This window comes from Oncorhynchus masou, chromosome 24 (assembly GCF_036934945.1).
Source record: "Oncorhynchus masou masou isolate Uvic2021 chromosome 24, UVic_Omas_1.1, whole genome shotgun sequence".
Classification (NCBI taxonomy): domain Eukaryota; kingdom Metazoa; phylum Chordata; class Actinopteri; order Salmoniformes; family Salmonidae; genus Oncorhynchus; species Oncorhynchus masou.
Window position 1 is genome coordinate 3,063,622 of NC_088235.1, and position 17,844 is coordinate 3,081,465.

The window sequence follows — 17,844 nt, forward strand, 5'->3', positions numbered from 1 at the left end:
AGAAAGGTCTGGCTCAGGACTTCACGCTGTCAGAGAGAAGAGGAGACAGGGGGAGAGGGTTAGAAAGGTCTGGCTCAGGACTTCATGCTGTCAGAGGGAAGAGGAGACAGGGGGAGAGGGTTAGAAAGGTCTGGCTCAGGACTTCACGCTGTCAGAGGGAAGAGGAGACAGGGGAGAGGGTTAGAAAGGTCTGGCTCAGGACTTCACACTGTCAGAGGGAAGAGGAGACAGGGGGAGAGGGTTAGAAAGGTCTGGCTCAGGACTTCACGCTGTCAGAGGGAAGAGGAGGCAGGGGGAGAGGGTTAGAAAGATCTGGCTCAGGACTTCACACTGTCAGAGGGAAGAGGAGGCAGGGGGAGAGGGTTAGAAAGGTCTGGCTCAGGACTTCACGCTGTCAGAGGGAAGAGGAGGCAGGGGGAGAGGGTTAGAAAGGTCTGGCTCAGGACTTCACGCTGTCAGAGGGAAGAGGAGGCAGGGGGAGAGGGTTAGAAAGGTCTGGCTCAGGACGTCACGCTGTCAGAGAGAAGAGGAGGCAGGGGGAGAGGGTTAGAAAGGTCTGGCTCAGGACGTCACGCTGTCAGAGAGAAGAGGAGGCAGGGGGAGAGGGTTAGAAAGGTCTGGCTCAGGACTTCACGCTGTCAGAGGGAAGAGGAGGCAGGGGGAGAGGGTTAGAAAGGTCTGGCTCAGGACTTCACGCTGCCAGAGGGAAGAGGAGGGAGAGGGTTAGAAAGGTCTGGCTCAGGACTTCATGCTGTCAGAGGGAAGAGGAGGCAGGGGGAGAGGGTTAGAAAGGTCTGGCTCAGGACTTCACGCTGTCAGAGGGAAGAGGAGGGAGAGGGTTAGAAAGGTCTGGCTCAGGACTTCATGCTGTCAGAGGGAAGAGGAGGCAGGGGGAGAGGGTTAGAAAGGTCTGGCTCAGGACTTCATGCTGTCAGAGGGAAGAGGAGGCAGGGGGAGAGGGTTAGAAAGGTCTGGCTCAGGACTTCACGCTGTCAGAGGGAAGAGGAGGCAGGGGGAGAGGGTTAGAAAGGTCTGGCTCAGGACTTCACGCTGTCAGAGGGAAGAGGAGGCAGGGGGAGAGGGTTAGAAAGGTCTGGCTCAGGACGTCACGCTGTCAGAGAGAAGAGGAGGCAGGGGGAGACGGTTAGAAAGGTCTGGCTCAGGACGTCACGCTGTCAGAGAGAAGAGGAGGCAGGGGGAGAGGGTTAGAAAGGTCTGGCTCAGGACTTCACGCTGTCAGAGGGAAGAGGAGGCAGGGGGAGAGGGTTAGAAAGGTCTGGCTCAGGACTTCACGCTGTCAGAGGGAAGAGGAGGCAGGGGGAGAGGGTTAGAAAGGTCTGGCTCAGGACTTCACGCTGTCAGAGGGAACAGGAGGCAGGGGGAGAGGGTTAGAAAGGTCTGGCTCAGGACTTCATGCTGTCAGAGGGAAGAGGAGGCAGGGGAGAGGGTTAGAAAGGTCTGGCTCAGGACGTCACGCTGTCAGAGAGAAGAGGAGGCAGGGGGAGAGGGTTAGAAAGGTCTGGCTCAGGACTTCACGCTGTCAGAGGGAAGAGGAGGCAGGGGGAGAGGGTTAGAAAGGTCTGGCTCAGGACGTCACGCTGTCAGAGAGAAGAGGAGGCAGGGGGAGAGGGTTAGAAAGGTCTGGCTCAGGACGTCACGCTGTCAGAGGGAAGAGGAGGCAGGGGGAGACGGTTAGAAAGGTCTGGCTCAGGACGTCACGCTGTCAGAGGGAAGAGGAGACAGGGGGAGAGGGTTAGAAAGGTCTGGCTCAGGACTTCACGCTGTCAGAGGGAAGAGGAGGCAGGGGGAGAGGGTTAGAAAGGTCTGGCTCAGGACTTCACGCTGCCAGAGGGAAGAGGAGGCAGGGGGAGAGGGTTAGAAAGGTCTGGCTCAGGACTTCATGCTGTCAGAGGGAAGAGGAGGCAGGGGGAGAGGGTTAGAAAGGTCTGGCTCAGGACTTCACGCTGTCAGAGGGAAGAGGAGGCAGGGGAGAGGGTTAGAAAGGTCTGGCTCAGGACTTCACGCTGTCAGAGGGAAGAGGAGGCAGGGGGAGAGGGTTAGAAAGGTCTGGCTCAGGACTTCACGCTGTCAGAGGGAAGAGGAGGGAGAGGGTTAGAAAGGTCTGGCTCAGGACTTCATGCTGTCAGAGAGAAGAGGAGGCAGGAGGAGAGGGTTAGAAAGGTCTGGCTCAGGACTTCACGCTGTCAGAGGGAAGAGGAGGCAGGGGGAGAGGGTTAGAAAGGTCTGGCTCAGGACTTCACGCTGTCAGAGGGAAGAGGAGGCAGGGGGAGAGGGTTAGAAAGGTCTGGCTCAGGACTTCATGCTGTCAGAGAGAAGAGGAGACAGGGGGAGAGGGTTAGAAAGGTCTGGCTCAGGACTTCACGCTGTCAGAGGGAAGAGGAGGCAGGGGGAGAGGGTTAGAAAGGTCTGGCTCAGGACTTCATGCTGTCAGAGGGAAGAGGAGGCAGAGGGTTAGAAAGGTCTGGCTCAGGACTTCACGCTGTCAGAGGGAAGAGGAGGGAGAGGGTTAGAAAGGTCTGGCTCAGGACTTCACGCTGTCAGAGGGAAGAGGAGGGAGAGGGTTAGAAAGGTCTGGCTCAGGACTTCATGCTGTCAGAGGGAAGAGGAGGCAGGGGAGAGGGTTAGAAAGGTCTGGCTCAGGACTTCACGCTGTCAGAGGGAAGAGGAGGCAGGGGAGAGGGTTAGAAAGGTCTGGCTCAGGACTTCACGCTGTCAGAGAGAAGAGGAGACAGGGGGAGAGGGTTAGAAAGGTCTGGCTCAGGACTTCATGCTGTCAGAGGGAAGAGGAGACAGGGGGAGAGGGTTAGAAAGGTCTGGCTCAGGACTTCACGCTGTCAGAGGGAAGAGGAGACAGGGGGAGAGGGTTAGAAAGGTCTGGCTCAGGACTTCACACTGTCAGAGGGAAGAGGAGACAGGGGGAGAGGGTTAGAAAGGTCTGGCTCAGGACTTCACGCTGTCAGAGGGAAGAGGAGGCAGGGGGAGAGGGTTAGAAAGATCTGGCTCAGGACTTCACACTGTCAGAGGGAAGAGGAGGCAGGGGGAGAGGGTTAGAAAGGTCTGGCTCAGGACTTCACGCTGTCAGAGGGAAGAGGAGGCAGGGGGAGAGGGTTAGAAAGGTCTGGCTCAGGACTTCACGCTGTCAGAGGGAAGAGGAGGCAGGGGGAGAGGGTTAGAAAGGTCTGGCTCAGGACGTCACGCTGTCAGAGAGAAGAGGAGGCAGGGGGAGAGGGTTAGAAAGGTCTGGCTCAGGACGTCACGCTGTCAGAGAGAAGAGGAGGCAGGGGGAGAGGGTTAGAAAGGTCTGGCTCAGGACTTCACGCTGTCAGAGGGAAGAGGAGGCAGGGGGAGAGGGTTAGAAAGGTCTGGCTCAGGACTTCACGCTGCCAGAGGGAAGAGGAGGGAGAGGGTTAGAAAGGTCTGGCTCAGGACTTCATGCTGTCAGAGGGAAGAGGAGGCAGGGGGAGAGGGTTAGAAAGGTCTGGCTCAGGACTTCACGCTGTCAGAGGGAAGAGGAGGGAGAGGGTTAGAAAGGTCTGGCTCAGGACTTCATGCTGTCAGAGGGAAGAGGAGGCAGGGGGAGAGGGTTAGAAAGGTCTGGCTCAGGACTTCATGCTGTCAGAGGGAAGAGGAGGCAGGGGGAGAGGGTTAGAAAGGTCTGGCTCAGGACTTCACGCTGTCAGAGGGAAGAGGAGGCAGGGGGAGAGGGTTAGAAAGGTCTGGCTCAGGACTTCACGCTGTCAGAGGGAAGAGGAGGCAGGGGGAGAGGGTTAGAAAGGTCTGGCTCAGGACGTCACGCTGTCAGAGAGAAGAGGAGGCAGGGGGAGACGGTTAGAAAGGTCTGGCTCAGGACGTCACGCTGTCAGAGAGAAGAGGAGGCAGGGGGAGAGGGTTAGAAAGGTCTGGCTCAGGACTTCACGCTGTCAGAGGGAAGAGGAGGCAGGGGGAGAGGGTTAGAAAGGTCTGGCTCAGGACTTCACGCTGTCAGAGGGAAGAGGAGGCAGGGGGAGAGGGTTAGAAAGGTCTGGCTCAGGACTTCACGCTGTCAGAGGGAACAGGAGGCAGGGGGAGAGGGTTAGAAAGGTCTGGCTCAGGACTTCATGCTGTCAGAGGGAAGAGGAGGCAGGGGGAGAGGGTTAGAAAGGTCTGGCTCAGGACGTCACGCTGTCAGAGAGAAGAGGAGGCAGGGGGAGAGGGTTAGAAAGGTCTGGCTCAGGACTTCACGCTGTCAGAGGGAAGAGGAGGCAGGGGGAGAGGGTTAGAAAGGTCTGGCTCAGGACGTCACGCTGTCAGAGAGAAGAGGAGGCAGGGGGAGAGGGTTAGAAAGGTCTGGCTCAGGACGTCACGCTGTCAGAGGGAAGAGGAGGCAGGGGGAGACGGTTAGAAAGGTCTGGCTCAGGACGTCACGCTGTCAGAGGGAAGAGGAGACAGGGGGAGAGGGTTAGAAAGGTCTGGCTCAGGACTTCACGCTGTCAGAGGGAAGAGGAGGCAGGGGAGAGGGTTAGAAAGGTCTGGCTCAGGACTTCACGCTGCCAGAGGGAAGAGGAGGCAGGGGGAGAGGGTTAGAAAGGTCTGGCTCAGGACTTCATGCTGCCAGAGGGAAGAGGAGGCAGGGGGAGAGGGTTAGAAAGGTCTGGCTCAGGACGTCACGCTGTCAGAGGGAAGAGGAGACAGGGGGAGAGGGTTAGAAAGGTCTGGCTCAGGACTTCACGCTGTCAGAGGGAAGAGGAGACAGGGGGAGAGGGTTAGAAAGGTCTGGCTCAGGACTTCATGCTGTCAGAGGGAAGAGGAGGCAGGGGGAGAGGGTTAGAAAGGTCTGGCTCAGGACTTCACGCTGTCAGAGGGAAGAGGAGGCAGGGGGAGAGGGTTAGAAAGGTCTGGCTCAGGACTTCACACTGTCAGAGGGAAGAGGAGGAAGGGGGAGAGGGTTAGAAAGGTCTGGCTCAGGACTTCATGCTGTCAGAGGGAAGAGGAGGCAGGGGGAGAGGGTTAGAAAGGTCTGGCTCAGGACTTCATGCTGTCAGAGGGAAGAGGAGGCAGGGGGAGAGGGTTAGAAAGGTCTGGCTCAGGACTTCACGCTGTCAGAGGGAAGAGGAGGCAGGGGGAGAGGGTTAGAAAGGTCTGGCTCAGGACTTCACGCTGTCAGAGGGAAGAGGAGGCAGGGGGAGAGGGTTAGAAAGGTCTGGCTCAGGACTTCATGCTGTCAGAGGGAAGAGGAGGCAGGGGGAGAGGGTTAGAAAGGTCTGGCTCAGGACTTCACGCTGTCAGAGGGAAGAGGAGGCAGGGGGAGAGGGTTAGAAAGGTCTGGCTCAGGACTTCATGCTGTCAGTCAGAGGGAAGAGGAGGCAGGGGGGGAGGGTTAGAAAGGTCTGGCTGACTTCACGCTGTCAGAGGGAAGAGGAGGCAGGGGGAGAGGGTTAGAAAGGTCTGGCTCAGGACTTCATGCTGTCAGAGGGAAGAGGAGGCAGGGGGAGAGGGTTAGAAAGGTCTGGCTCAGGACGTCACGCTGTCAGAGGGAAGAGGAGGCAGGGGGAGAGGGTTAGAAAGGTCTGGCTCAGGACTTCATGCTGTCAGAGGAGGCAGGGGGAGAGGGTTAGAAAGGTCTGGCTCAGGACTTCATGCTGTCAGTCAGAGGGAAGAGGAGGCAGGGGGAGAGGGTTAGAAAGGTCTGGCTCAGGACTTCACGCTGTCAGAGGGAAGAGGAGGCAGGGGGAGAGGGTTAGAAAGGTCTGGCTCAGGACTTCATGCTGTCAGAGGGAAGAGGAGGCAGGGGGAGAGGGTTAGAAAGGTCTGGCTCAGGACTTCACGCTGTCAGAGGGAAGAGGAGGCAGAGGGTTAGAAAGGTCTGGCTCAGGACTTCACGCTGTCAGAGGGAAGAGGAGGCAGGGGGAGAGGGTTAGAAAGGTCTGGCTCAGGACTTCATGCTGTCAGTCAGAGGGAAGAGGAGGCAGGGGGGGAGGGTTAGAAAGGTCTGGCTGACTTCACGCTGTCAGAGGGAAGAGGAGGCAGGGGAGAGGGTTAGAAAGGTCTGGCTCAGGACTTCACGCTGTCAGAGGGAAGAGGAGGCAGGGGGAGAGGGTTAGAAAGGTCTGGCTCAGGACTTCATGCTGTCAGAGGGAAGAGGAGACAGGGGGAGAGGGTTAGAAAGGTCTGGCTCAGGACTTCACACTGTCAGAGGGAAGAGGAGGCAGGGGGAGAGGGTTAGAAAGGTCTGGCTCAGGACTTCACGCTGTCAGAGGGAAGAGGAGGCAGGGGAGAGGGTTAGAAAGGTCTGGCTCAGGACTTCATGCTGTCAGAGGGAAGAGGAGGCAGGGGGAGAGGGTTAGAAAGGTCTGGCTCAGGACTTCACGCTGTCAGAGGGAAGAGGAGGCAGGGGGAGAGGGTTAGAAAGGTCTGGCTCAGGACGTCACGCTGTCAGAGGGAAGAGGAGGCAGGGGGAGAGGGTTAGAAAGGTCTGGCTCAGGACTTCATGCTGTCAGAGGGAAGAGGAGGCAGGGGGAGAGGGTTAGAAAGGTCTGGCTCAGGACGTCACGCTGTCAGAGGGAAGAGGAGGCAGGGGAGAGGGTTAGAAAGGTCTGGCTCAGGACTTCATGCTGTCAGAGGGAAGAGGAGGCAGGGGGAGAGGGTTAGAAAGGTCTGGCTCAGGACTTCACGCTGTCAGAGGGAAGAGGAGGCAGGGGGAGAGGGTTAGAAAGGTCTGGCTCAGGACTTCATGCTGGCAGAGGGAAGAGGAGGCAGGGGGAGAGGGTTAGAAAGGTCTGGCTCAGGACTTCATGCTGTCAGAGGGAAGAGGAGGCAGGGGGAGAGGGTTAGAAAGGTCTGGCTCAGGACTTCACGCTGTCAGAGGGAAGAGGAGGCAGGGGGAGAGGGTTAGAAAGGTCTGGCTCAGGACTTCACGCTGTCAGAGGGAAGAGGAGACAGGGGGAGAGGGTTAGAAAGGTCTGGCTCAGGACTTCACACTGTCAGAGGGAAGAGGAGGCAGGGGGAGAGGGTTAGAAAGGTCTGGCTCAGGACTTCACGCTGTCAGAGGGAAGAGGAGGCAGGGGAGAGGGTTAGAAAGGTCTGGCTCAGGACTTCATGCTGTCAGTCAGAGGGAAGAGGAGGCAGGGGGGGAGGGTTAGAAAGGTCTGGCTGACTTCACGCTGTCAGAGGGAAGAGGAGGCAGGGGGAGAGGGTTAGAAAGGTCTGGCTCAGGACTTCACGCTGTCAGAGGGAAGAGGAGGCAGGGGGAGAGGGTTAGAAAGGTCTGGCTCAGGACTTCATGCTGTCAGAGGGAAGAGGAGGCAGGGGGAGAGGGTTAGAAAGGTCTGGCTCAGGACTTCACGCTGTCAGAGGGAAGAGGAGGCAGGGGGAGAGGGTTAGAAAGGTCTGGCTCAGGACTTCACGCTGTCAGAGGGAAGAGGAGGGAGAGGGTTAGAAAGGTCTGGCTCAGGACTTCATGCTGTCAGAGGGAAGAGGAGGCAGGGGGAGAGGGTTAGAAAGGTCTGGCTCAGGACGTCACGCTGTCAGAGAGAAGAGGAGGCAGGGGGAGAGGGTTAGAAAGGTCTGGCTCAGGACTTCACGCTGTCAGAGGGAAGAGGAGGCAGGGGGAGAGGGTTAGAAAGGTCTGGCTCAGGACTTCACACTGTCAGAGGGAAGAGGAGGCAGGGGGAGAGGGTTAGAAAGGTCTGGCTCAGGACTTCATGCTGTCAGAGAGAAGAGGAGGCAGGAGGAGAGGGTTAGAAAGGTCTGGCTCAGGACTTCACGCTGTCAGAGGGAAGAGGAGGCAGGGGGAGAGGGTTAGAAAGGTCTGGCTCAGGACTTCATGCTGTCAGAGGGAAGAGGAGGCAGGGGGAGAGGGTTAGAAAGGTCTGGCTCAGGACTTCATGCTGTCAGAGGGAAGAGGAGGCAGGGGGAGAGGGTTAGAAAGGTCTGGCTCAGGACGTCACGCTGTCAGAGGGAAGAGGAGGCAGGGGAGAGGGTTAGAAAGGTCTGGCTCAGGACGTCACGCTGTCAGAGGGAAGAGGAGGCAGGGGGAGAGGGTTAGAAAGGTCTGGCTCAGGACTTCACGCTGTCAGAGGGAAGAGGAGACAGGGGGAGAGGGTTAGAAAGGTCTGGCTCAGGACTTCATGCTGTCAGAGGGAAGAGGAGGCAGGGGGAGAGGGTTAGAAAGGTCTGGCTCAGGACTTCACGCTGTCAGAGGGAAGAGGAGACAGGGGGAGAGGGTTAGAAAGGTCTGGCTCAGGACTTCACGCTGTCAGAGGGAAGAGGAGGCAGGGGGAGAGGGTTAGAAAGGTCTGGCTCAGGACTTCATGCTGTCAGAGGGAAGAGGAGGCAGGGGGAGAGGGTTAGAAAGGTCTGGCTCAGGACTTCACGCTGTCAGAGGGAAGAGGAGGCAGGGGGAGAGGGTTAGAAAGGTCTGGCTCAGGACTTCACGCTGTCAGAGGGAAGAGGAGGCAGGGGGAGAGGGTTAGAAAGGTCTGGCTCAGGACTTCACGCTGTCAGAGGGAAGAGGAGGCAGGGGAGAGGGTTAGAAAGGTCTGGCTCAGGACTTCACACTGTCAGAGGGAAGAGGAGGCAGGGGGAGAGGGTTAGAAAGGTCTGGCTCAGGACTTCACGCTGTCAGAGGGAAGAGGAGGCAGGGGGAGAGGGTTAGAAAGGTCTGGCTCAGGACTTCACGCTGTCAGAGGGAAGAGGAGACAGGGGAGAGGGTTAGAAAGGTCTGGCTCAGGACTTCATGCTGTCAGAGGGAAGAGGAGGCAGGGGGAGAGGGTTAGAAAGGTCTGGCTCAGGACTTCACGCTGTCAGAGGGAAGAGGAGGCAGGGGGAGAGGGTTAGAAAGGTCTGGCTCAGGACTTCACGCTGTCAGAGGGAAGAGGAGGTAGGGGGAGAGGGTTAGAAAGGTCTGGCTCAGGACGTCACGCTGTCAGAGGGAAGAGGAGGCAGGGGGAGAGGGTTAGAAAGGTCTGGCACAGGACTTCATGCTGTCAGTCAGAGGGAAGAGGAGGCAGGGGGAGAGGGTTAGAAAGGTCTGGCTCAGGACTTCATGCTGTCAGAGGGAAGAGGAGGCAGGGGGAGAGGGTTAGAAAGGTCTGGCTCAGGACTTCACGCTGTCAGAGGGAAGAGGAGGCAGGGGAGAGGGTTAGAAAGGTCTGGCTCAGGACTTCACGCTGTCAGAGGGAAGAGGAGGCAGGGGGAGAGGGTTAGAAAGGTCTGGCTCAGGACTTCACGCTGTCAGAGGGAAGAGGAGGCAGGGGGAGAAGGTTAGAAAGGTCTGGCTCAGGACTTCATGCTGTCAGAGGGAAGAGGAGGCAGGGGGAGAGGGTTAGAAAGGTCTGGCTCAGGACTTCACGCTGTCAGAGGGAAGAGGAGGCAGGGGAGAGGGTTAGAAAGGTCTGGCTCAGGACTTCACACTGTCAGAGGGAAGAGGAGGCAGGGGGAGAGGGTTAGAAAGGTCTGGCTCAGGACTTCACGCTGTCAGAGGGAAGAGGAGGCAGGGGGAGAGGGTTAGAAAGGTCTGGCTCAGGACTTCACGCTGTCAGAGGGAAGAGGAGGCAGGGGAGAAGGTTAGAAAGGTCTGGCTCAGGACTTCACGCTGCCAGAGGGAAGAGGAGGCAGGGGGAGAGGGTTAGAAAGGTCTGGCTCAGGACTTCACACTGTCAGAGGGAAGAGGAGGCAGGGGGAGAGGGTTAGAAAGGTCTGGCTCAGGACTTCATGCTGTCAGAGGGAAGAGGAGGGAGAGGGTTAGAAAGGTCTGGCTCAGGACTTCACGCTGTCAGAGGGAAGAGGAGGCAGGGGGAGAGGGTTAGAAAGGTCTGGCTCAGGACTTCATGCAGTCAGAGGGAAGAGGAGGAAGGGGGAGAGGGTTAGAAAGGTCTGGCTCAGGACTTCACGCTGTCAGAGGGAAGAGGAGACAGGGGGAGAGGGTTAGAAAGGTCTGGCTCAGGACTTCATGCTGCCAGAGGGAAGAGGAGGCAGGGGGAGAGGGTTAGAAAGGTCTGGCTCAGGACTTCACACTGTCAGAGGGAAGAGGAGACAGGGGGAGAGGGTTAGAAAGGTCTGGCTCAGGACTTCATGCTGTCAGAGGGAAGAGGAGGCAGGGGAGAGGGTTAGAAAGGTCTGGCTCAGGACTTCACGCTGTCAGAGGGAAGAGGAGACAGGGGGAGAGGGTTAGAAAGGTCTGGCTCAGGACTTCACACTGTCAGAGGGAAGAGGAGACAGGGGAGAGGGTTAGAAAGGTCTGGCTCAGGACTTCATGCTGTCAGAGGGAAGAGGAGGCAGGGGGAGAGGGTTAGAAAGGTCTGGCTCAGGACTTCACGCTGTCAGAGGGAAGAGGAGGCAGGGGGAGAGGGTTAGAAAGGTCTGGCTCAGGACTTCACACTGTCAGAGGGAAGAGGAGGCAGGGGGAGAGGGTTAGAAAGGTCTGGCTCAGGACTTCACGCTGTCAGAGGGAAGAGGAGGCAGGGGGAGAGGGTTAGAAAGGTCTGGCTCAGGACTTCATGCTGTCAGTCAGAGGGAAGAGGAGGCAGGGGGAGAGGGTTAGAAAGGTCTGGCTCAGGACTTCACACTGTCAGAGGGAAGAGGAGGCAGGGGGAGAGGGTTAGAAAGGTCTGGCTCAGGACTTCATGCTGTCAGAGGGAAGAGGAGGCAGGGGGAGAGGGTTAGAAAGGTCTGGCTCAGGACTTCATGCTGTCAGAGGGAAGAGGAGGCAGGGGGAGAGGGTTAGAAAGGTCTGGCTCAGGACTTCACACTGTCAGAGGGAAGAGGAGACAGGGGGAGAGGGTTAGAAAGGTCTGGCTCAGGACTTCACGCTGTCAGAGGGAAGAGGAGGCAGGGGGAGAGGGTTAGAAAGGTCTGGCTCAGGACGTCACACTGTCAGAGGGAAGAGGAGGCAGGGGGAGAGGGTTAGAAAGGTCTGGCTCAGGACGTCACACTGTCAGAGGGAAGAGGAGGCAGGGGGAGAGGGTTAGAAAGGTCTGGCTCAGGACTTCACGCTGTCAGAGGGAAGAGGAGGCAGGGGGAGAGGGTTAGAAAGGTCTGGCTCAGGACTTCACGCTGTCAGAGGGAAGATGAGGCAGAGGGAGAGGGTTAGAAAGGTCTGGCTCAGGACTTCATGCTGTCAGAGGGAAGAGGAGGCAGGGGGAGAGGGTTAGAAAGGTCTGGCTCAGGACTTCACGCTGTCAGAGGGAAGAGGAGGCAGGGGGAGAGGGTTAGAAAGGTCTGGCTCAGGACTTCACACTGTCAGAGGGAAGAGGAGGCAGGGGGAGAGGGTTAGAAAGGTCTGGCTCAGGACTTCATGCTGTCAGAGGGAAGAGGAGGCAGGGGGAGAGGGTTAGAAAGGTCTGGCTCAGGACTTCACACTGTCAGAGGGAAGAGGAGGCAGGGGGAGAGGGTTAGAAAGGTCTGGCTCAGGACTTCACACTGTCAGAGGGAAGAGGAGGCAGGAGGAGAGGGTTAGAAAGGTCTGGCTCAGGACTTCATGCTGTCAGAGGGAAGAGGAGGGAGAGGGAGAGGGTTAGAAAGGTCTGGCTCAGGACTTCACACTGTCAGAGGGAAGAGGAGGCAGGGGGAGAAGGTTAGAAAGGTCTGGCTCAGGACTTCACGCTGCCAGAGGGAAGAGGAGGCAGGGGGAGAGGGTTAGAAAGGTCTGGCTCAGGACTTCACACTGTCAGAGGGAAGAGGAGGCAGGGGGAGAGGGTTAGAAAGGTCTGGCTCAGGACTTCATGCTGTCAGAGGGAAGAGGAGGGAGAGGGTTAGAAAGGTCTGGCTCAGGACTTCACGCTGTCAGAGGGAAGAGGAGGCAGGGGGAGAGGGTTAGAAAGGTCTGGCTCAGGACTTCATGCAGTCAGAGGGAAGAGGAGGAAGGGGGAGAGGGTTAGAAAGGTCTGGCTCAGGACTTCACGCTGTCAGAGGGAAGAGGAGGCAGGGGGAGAGGGTTAGAAAGGTCTGGCTCAGGACTTCACACTGTCAGAGGGAAGAGGAGGCAGGGGGAGAGGGTTAGAAAGGTCTGGCTCAGGACTTCATGCTGTCAGAGGGAAGAGGAGGGAGAGGGTTAGAAAGGTCTGGCTCAGGACTTCACGCTGTCAGAGGGAAGAGGAGGCAGGGGGAGAGGGTTAGAAAGGTCTGGCTCAGGACTTCATGCAGTCAGAGGGAAGAGGAGGAAGGGGGAGAGGGTTAGAAAGGTCTGGCTCAGGACTTCACGCTGTCAGAGGGAAGAGGAGACAGGGGGAGAGGGTTAGAAAGGTCTGGCTCAGGACTTCATGCTGCCAGAGGGAAGAGGAGGCAGGGGGAGAGGGTTAGAAAGGTCTGGCTCAGGACTTCACACTGTCAGAGGGAAGAGGAGACAGGGGGAGAGGGTTAGAAAGGTCTGGCTCAGGACTTCATGCTGTCAGAGGGAAGAGGAGGCAGGGGGAGAGGGTTAGAAAGGTCTGGCTCAGGACTTCACGCTGTCAGAGGGAAGAGGAGACAGGGGGAGAGGGTTAGAAAGGTCTGGCTCAGGACTTCACACTGTCAGAGGGAAGAGGAGACAGGGGGAGAGGGTTAGAAAGGTCTGGCTCAGGACTTCATGCTGTCAGAGGGAAGAGGAGGCAGGGGGAGAGGGTTAGAAAGGTCTGGCTCAGGACTTCACGCTGTCAGAGGGAAGAGGAGGCAGGGGGAGAGGGTTAGAAAGGTCTGGCTCAGGACTTCACACTGTCAGAGGGAAGAGGAGGCAGGGGGAGAGGGTTAGAAAGGTCTGGCTCAGGACTTCACGCTGTCAGAGGGAAGAGGAGGCAGGGGGAGAGGGTTAGAAAGGTCTGGCTCAGGACTTCATGCTGTCAGTCAGAGGGAAGAGGAGGCAGGGGGAGAGGGTTAGAAAGGTCTGGCTCAGGACTTCACACTGTCAGAGGGAAGAGGAGGCAGGGGGAGAGGGTTAGAAAGGTCTGGCTCAGGACTTCATGCTGTCAGAGGGAAGAGGAGGCAGGGGGAGAGGGTTAGAAAGGTCTGGCTCAGGACTTCATGCTGTCAGAGGGAAGAGGAGGCAGGGGGAGAGGGTTAGAAAGGTCTGGCTCAGGACTTCACACTGTCAGAGGGAAGAGGAGACAGGGGAGAGGGTTAGAAAGGTCTGGCTCAGGACTTCACGCTGTCAGAGGGAAGAGGAGGCAGGGGAGAGGGTTAGAAAGGTCTGGCTCAGGACGTCACACTGTCAGAGGGAAGAGGAGGCAGGGGGAGAGGGTTAGAAAGGTCTGGCTCAGGACGTCACACTGTCAGAGGGAAGAGGAGGCAGGGGGAGAGGGTTAGAAAGGTCTGGCTCAGGACTTCACGCTGTCAGAGGGAAGAGGAGGCAGGGGGAGAGGGTTAGAAAGGTCTGGCTCAGGACTTCACGCTGTCAGAGGGAAGATGAGGCAGAGGGAGAGGGTTAGAAAGGTCTGGCTCAGGACTTCATGCTGTCAGAGGGAAGAGGAGGCAGGGGGAGAGGGTTAGAAAGGTCTGGCTCAGGACTTCACGCTGTCAGAGGGAAGAGGAGGCAGGGGGAGAGGGTTAGAAAGGTCTGGCTCAGGACTTCACACTGTCAGAGGGAAGAGGAGGCAGGGGGAGAGGGTTAGAAAGGTCTGGCTCAGGACTTCATGCTGTCAGAGGGAAGAGGAGGCAGGGGGAGAGGGTTAGAAAGGTCTGGCTCAAGACTTCACACTGTCAGAGGGAAGAGGAGGCAGGGGGAGAGGGTTAGAAAGGTCTGGCTCAGGACTTCACACTGTCAGAGGGAATAGGAGGCAGGAGGAGAGGGTTAGAAAGGTCTGGCTCAGGACTTCATGCTGTCAGAGGGAAGAGGAGGGAGAGGGAGAGGGTTAGAAAGGTCTGGCTCAGGACTTCACACTGTCAGAGGGAAGAGGAGGCAGGGGGAGAGGGTTAGAAAGGTCTGGCTCAGGACTTCACACTGTCAGAGGGAAGAGGAGGCAGGGGGAGAGGGTTAGAAAGGTCTGGCTCAGGACGTCACGCTGTCAGAGAGAAGAGGAGGCAGGGGGAGAGGGTTAGAAAGGTCTGGCTCAGGACTTCATGCTGTCAGTCAGAGGGAAGAGGAGGCAGGGGGAGAGGGTTAGAAAGGTCTGGCTCAGGACTTCATGCTGTCAGTCAGAGGGAAGAGGAGGCAGGGGGAGAGGGTTAGAAAGGTCTGGCTCAGGACGTCACGCTGTCAGAGGGAAGAGGAGGCAGGGGGAGAGGGTTAGAAAGGTCTGGCTCAGGACTTCATGCTGTCAGAGGGAAGAGGAGGCAGGGGGAGAGGGATAGAAAGGTCTGGCTCAGGACGTCACGCTGCCAGAGGGAAGAGGAGGCAGGGGGAGAGGGTTAGAAAGGTCTGGCTCAGGACTTCATGCTGTCAGAGGGAAGAGGAGGCAGGGGGAGAGGGTTAGAAAGGTCTGGCTCAGGACTTCACGCTGTCAGAGGGAAGAGGAGGCAGGGGGAGAGGGTTAGAAAGGTCTGGCTCAGGACTTCACGCTGTCAGAGGGAAGAGGCAGGGGGAGAGGGTTAGAAAGGTCTGGCTCAGGACTTCACACTGTCAGAGGGAAGAGGAGGCAGGGGGAGAGGGTTAGAAAGGTCTGGCTCAGGACTTCACGCTGTCAGAGGGAAGAGGAGGCAGGGGGAGAGGGTTAGAAAGGTCTGGCTCAGGACTTCACGCTGTCAGAGGGAAGAGGAGGCAGGGGAGAGGGTTAGAAAGGTCTGGCTCAGGACTTCATGCTGTCAGAGAGAAGAGGAGGCAGGGGGAGACGGTTAGAAAGGTCTGGCTCAGGACTTCACACTGTCAGAGGGAAGAGGAGGCAGGGGGAGAGGGTTAGAAAGGTCTGGCTCAGGACGTCACGCTGTCAGAGGGAAGAGGAGTCAGGGGGAGAGGGTTAGAAAGGTCTGGCTCAGGACTTCACGCTGTCAGAGGGAAGAGGAGGCAGGGGGAGAGGGTTAGAAAGGTCTGGCTCAGGACTTCACGCTGTCAGAGGGAAGAGGAGGCAGGGGGAGAGGGTTAGAAAGGTCTGGCTCAGGACTTCATGCTGTCAGAGGGAAGAGGAGGCAGGGGGAGAGGGTTAGAAAGGTCTGGCTCAGGACTTCACGCTGTCAGAGGGAAGAGGAGGCAGGGGGAGAGGGTTAGAAAGGTCTGGCTCAGGACTTCACGCTGTCAGAGGGAAGAGGAGGCAGGGGGAGAGGGTTAGAAAGGTCTGGCTCAGGACCTCATGCTGTCAGAGGGAAGAGGAGGCAGGGGGAGAGGGTTAGAAAGGTCTGGCTCAGGACCTCATGCTGTCAGTCAGAGGGAAGAGGAGGCAGGGGGAGAGGGATAGAAAGGTCTGGCTCAGGACTTCATGCTGTCAGAAGGAAGAGGAGGCAGAGGGAGAGGGTTAGAAAGGTCTGGCTCAGGACTTCACGCTGTCAGAGAGAAGAGGAGGCAGGGGGAGAGGGTTAGAAAGGTCTGGCTCAGGGGGACATTAGAGAGGAATAAACTAGGATTCCTATTGAACCAGGAGGAGCCCCACGGTGGGGGACATCAGAGAGGAATAAACTAGGATTCCTATTGAACCAGGAGGAGCCCCACGGTGGAGGACATCAGAGAGGAATAAACTAGGATTCCTATTGAACCAGGAGGAGCCCCACGGTGGAGGTCATCAGAGAGGAATAAACTAGGATTCCTATTGAACCAGGAGGAGCCCCACGGTGGGGGTCATCAGAGAGGAATAAACTAGGATTCCTATTGAACCAGGAGGAGCCCCACGGTGGGGGACATCAGAGAGTTCCTCTGCAGTCTTGTTATCTGCATATTGTTTCAATGGGATGATTACAATAATTTAATCAACCAAACATAACCATTAGCTTGCTACTGCACCATACAGTACACATCTCTTGTTCACTACCAAACAGCTACATGTGAGCTTGGTTCACATTTAAAGTGTACCTGTGTGTTCTCCTGGCTGTAGTCTTTAAATAACTCCAGACGTTCAGCTTCATTTATCATCTCAAACCTAGTTTAGTACCGTATTTCTTACATCAAACTGTTTGGGCACACTGTACCAATGGTATGAGGTATAGACTATAACCAGGGAACACTGTACCAATGGTATGAGGTATAGACTATAACCAGGGAACACTGTACCAATGGTATGAGGTATAGACTATAACCAGGGAACACTGTACCAATGGTATGAGGTATAGACTATAACCAGGGAACACTGTACCATTGGTATGAGGTATAGACTATAACCAGGGAACACTGTACCAATGGTATGAGGTATAGACTATAACCAGGGAACACTGTACCAATGGTATGAGGTATAGACTATAACCAGGGAACACTGTACCAATGGTATGAGGTATAGACTATAACCAGGGAACACTGTACCAATGGTATGAGGTATAGACTATAACCAGGGAACACTGTACCAGTGGTATGAGGTATAGACTATAACCAGGGAACACTGTACCAATGGTATGAGGTATAGACTATAACCAGGGAACACTGTACCAATGGTATGAGGTATAGACTATAACCAGGGAACACTGTACCAGTGGTATGAGGTATAGACTATAACCAGGGAACACTGTACCAATGGTATGAGGTATAGACTACAACCAGGGAACACTGTACCAATGGTATGAGGTATAGACTATAACCAGGGAAAACTGTACCAATGGTATGAGGTATAGACTATAACCAGGGAACACTGTACCAATGGTATGAGGTATAGACTATAACCAGGGAACACTGTACCAATGGTATGAGGTATAGACTATAACCAGGGAACACTGTACCAATGGTATGAGGTATAGACTATAACCAGGGAACACTGTACCAATGGTATGAGGTATAGACTATAACCAGGGAACACTGTACCAATGGTATGAGGCATAGACTACAACCAGGGAACACTGTACCAATGGTATGAGGTACAGACTACAACCAGGGAACACTGTACCAATGGTATGAGGTATAGACTACAACCAGGGAACACTGCACCAATGGTATGAGGTATAGACTATAACCAGGGAATACCGTACCTCTATACTGTACCTCCTCTATACTGTACCTCTATACTGTACCTCTATACTGTACCTCTATACTGTACCTCCTCTATACTGTACCTCTATACTGTACCTCTATACTGTACCTCCTCTATACTGTATCTCTATACTGTACCTCCTCTATACTGTACCTCTATACTGTACCTCCTCTATACTGTACCTCCTATATACTGTACCTCTATACTGTACCTCCTCTATACTGTACCTCTATACTGTACCTCTATACTGTATCTCCTCTATACTGTACCTCCTCTATACTGTACCTCTATACTCTACCTCTATACTGTACCTCTATACTGTACCTCTATACTGTACCTCCTCTATACTGTACCTCCTCTATACTGTACCTCCTCTATACTGTACCTCCTCTATACTGTACCTCTATACTCTACCTCTATACTGTACCTCTATACTGTACCTCTATACTGTACCTCTATACTGTACCTCCTCTATACTGTACCTCCTCTATACTGTACCTCCTCTATACTGTACCTCTATACTGTACCTCTATACTGTACCTCTATACTGTACCTCTATACTGTACCTCTATACTGTACCTCCTCTATACTGTACCTCCTCTATACTGTACCTCTATACTGTACCTCTATACTGTATCTCTATACTGTACCTCTATACTGTACCTCCTCTATACTGTACCTCCTCTATACTGTACCTCTATACTCTACCTCTATACTCTACCTCTATACTGTACCTCTATACTGTACCTCTATACTGTACCTCCTCTATACTGTACCTCCTCTATACTGTACCTCTATACTGTACCTCTATACTGTATCTCTATACTGTACCTCTATA

The 17,844-nt window shown here is 55.8% G+C and overlaps 1 pseudogene; it reads right to left on the reverse strand.

The window, feature by feature from the left end:
- LOC135513362 (ryanodine receptor 2-like) overlaps positions 1 to 17,844 on the reverse strand; it is a 358,078-nt pseudogene that overhangs the window by 206,077 nt on the left and 134,157 nt on the right.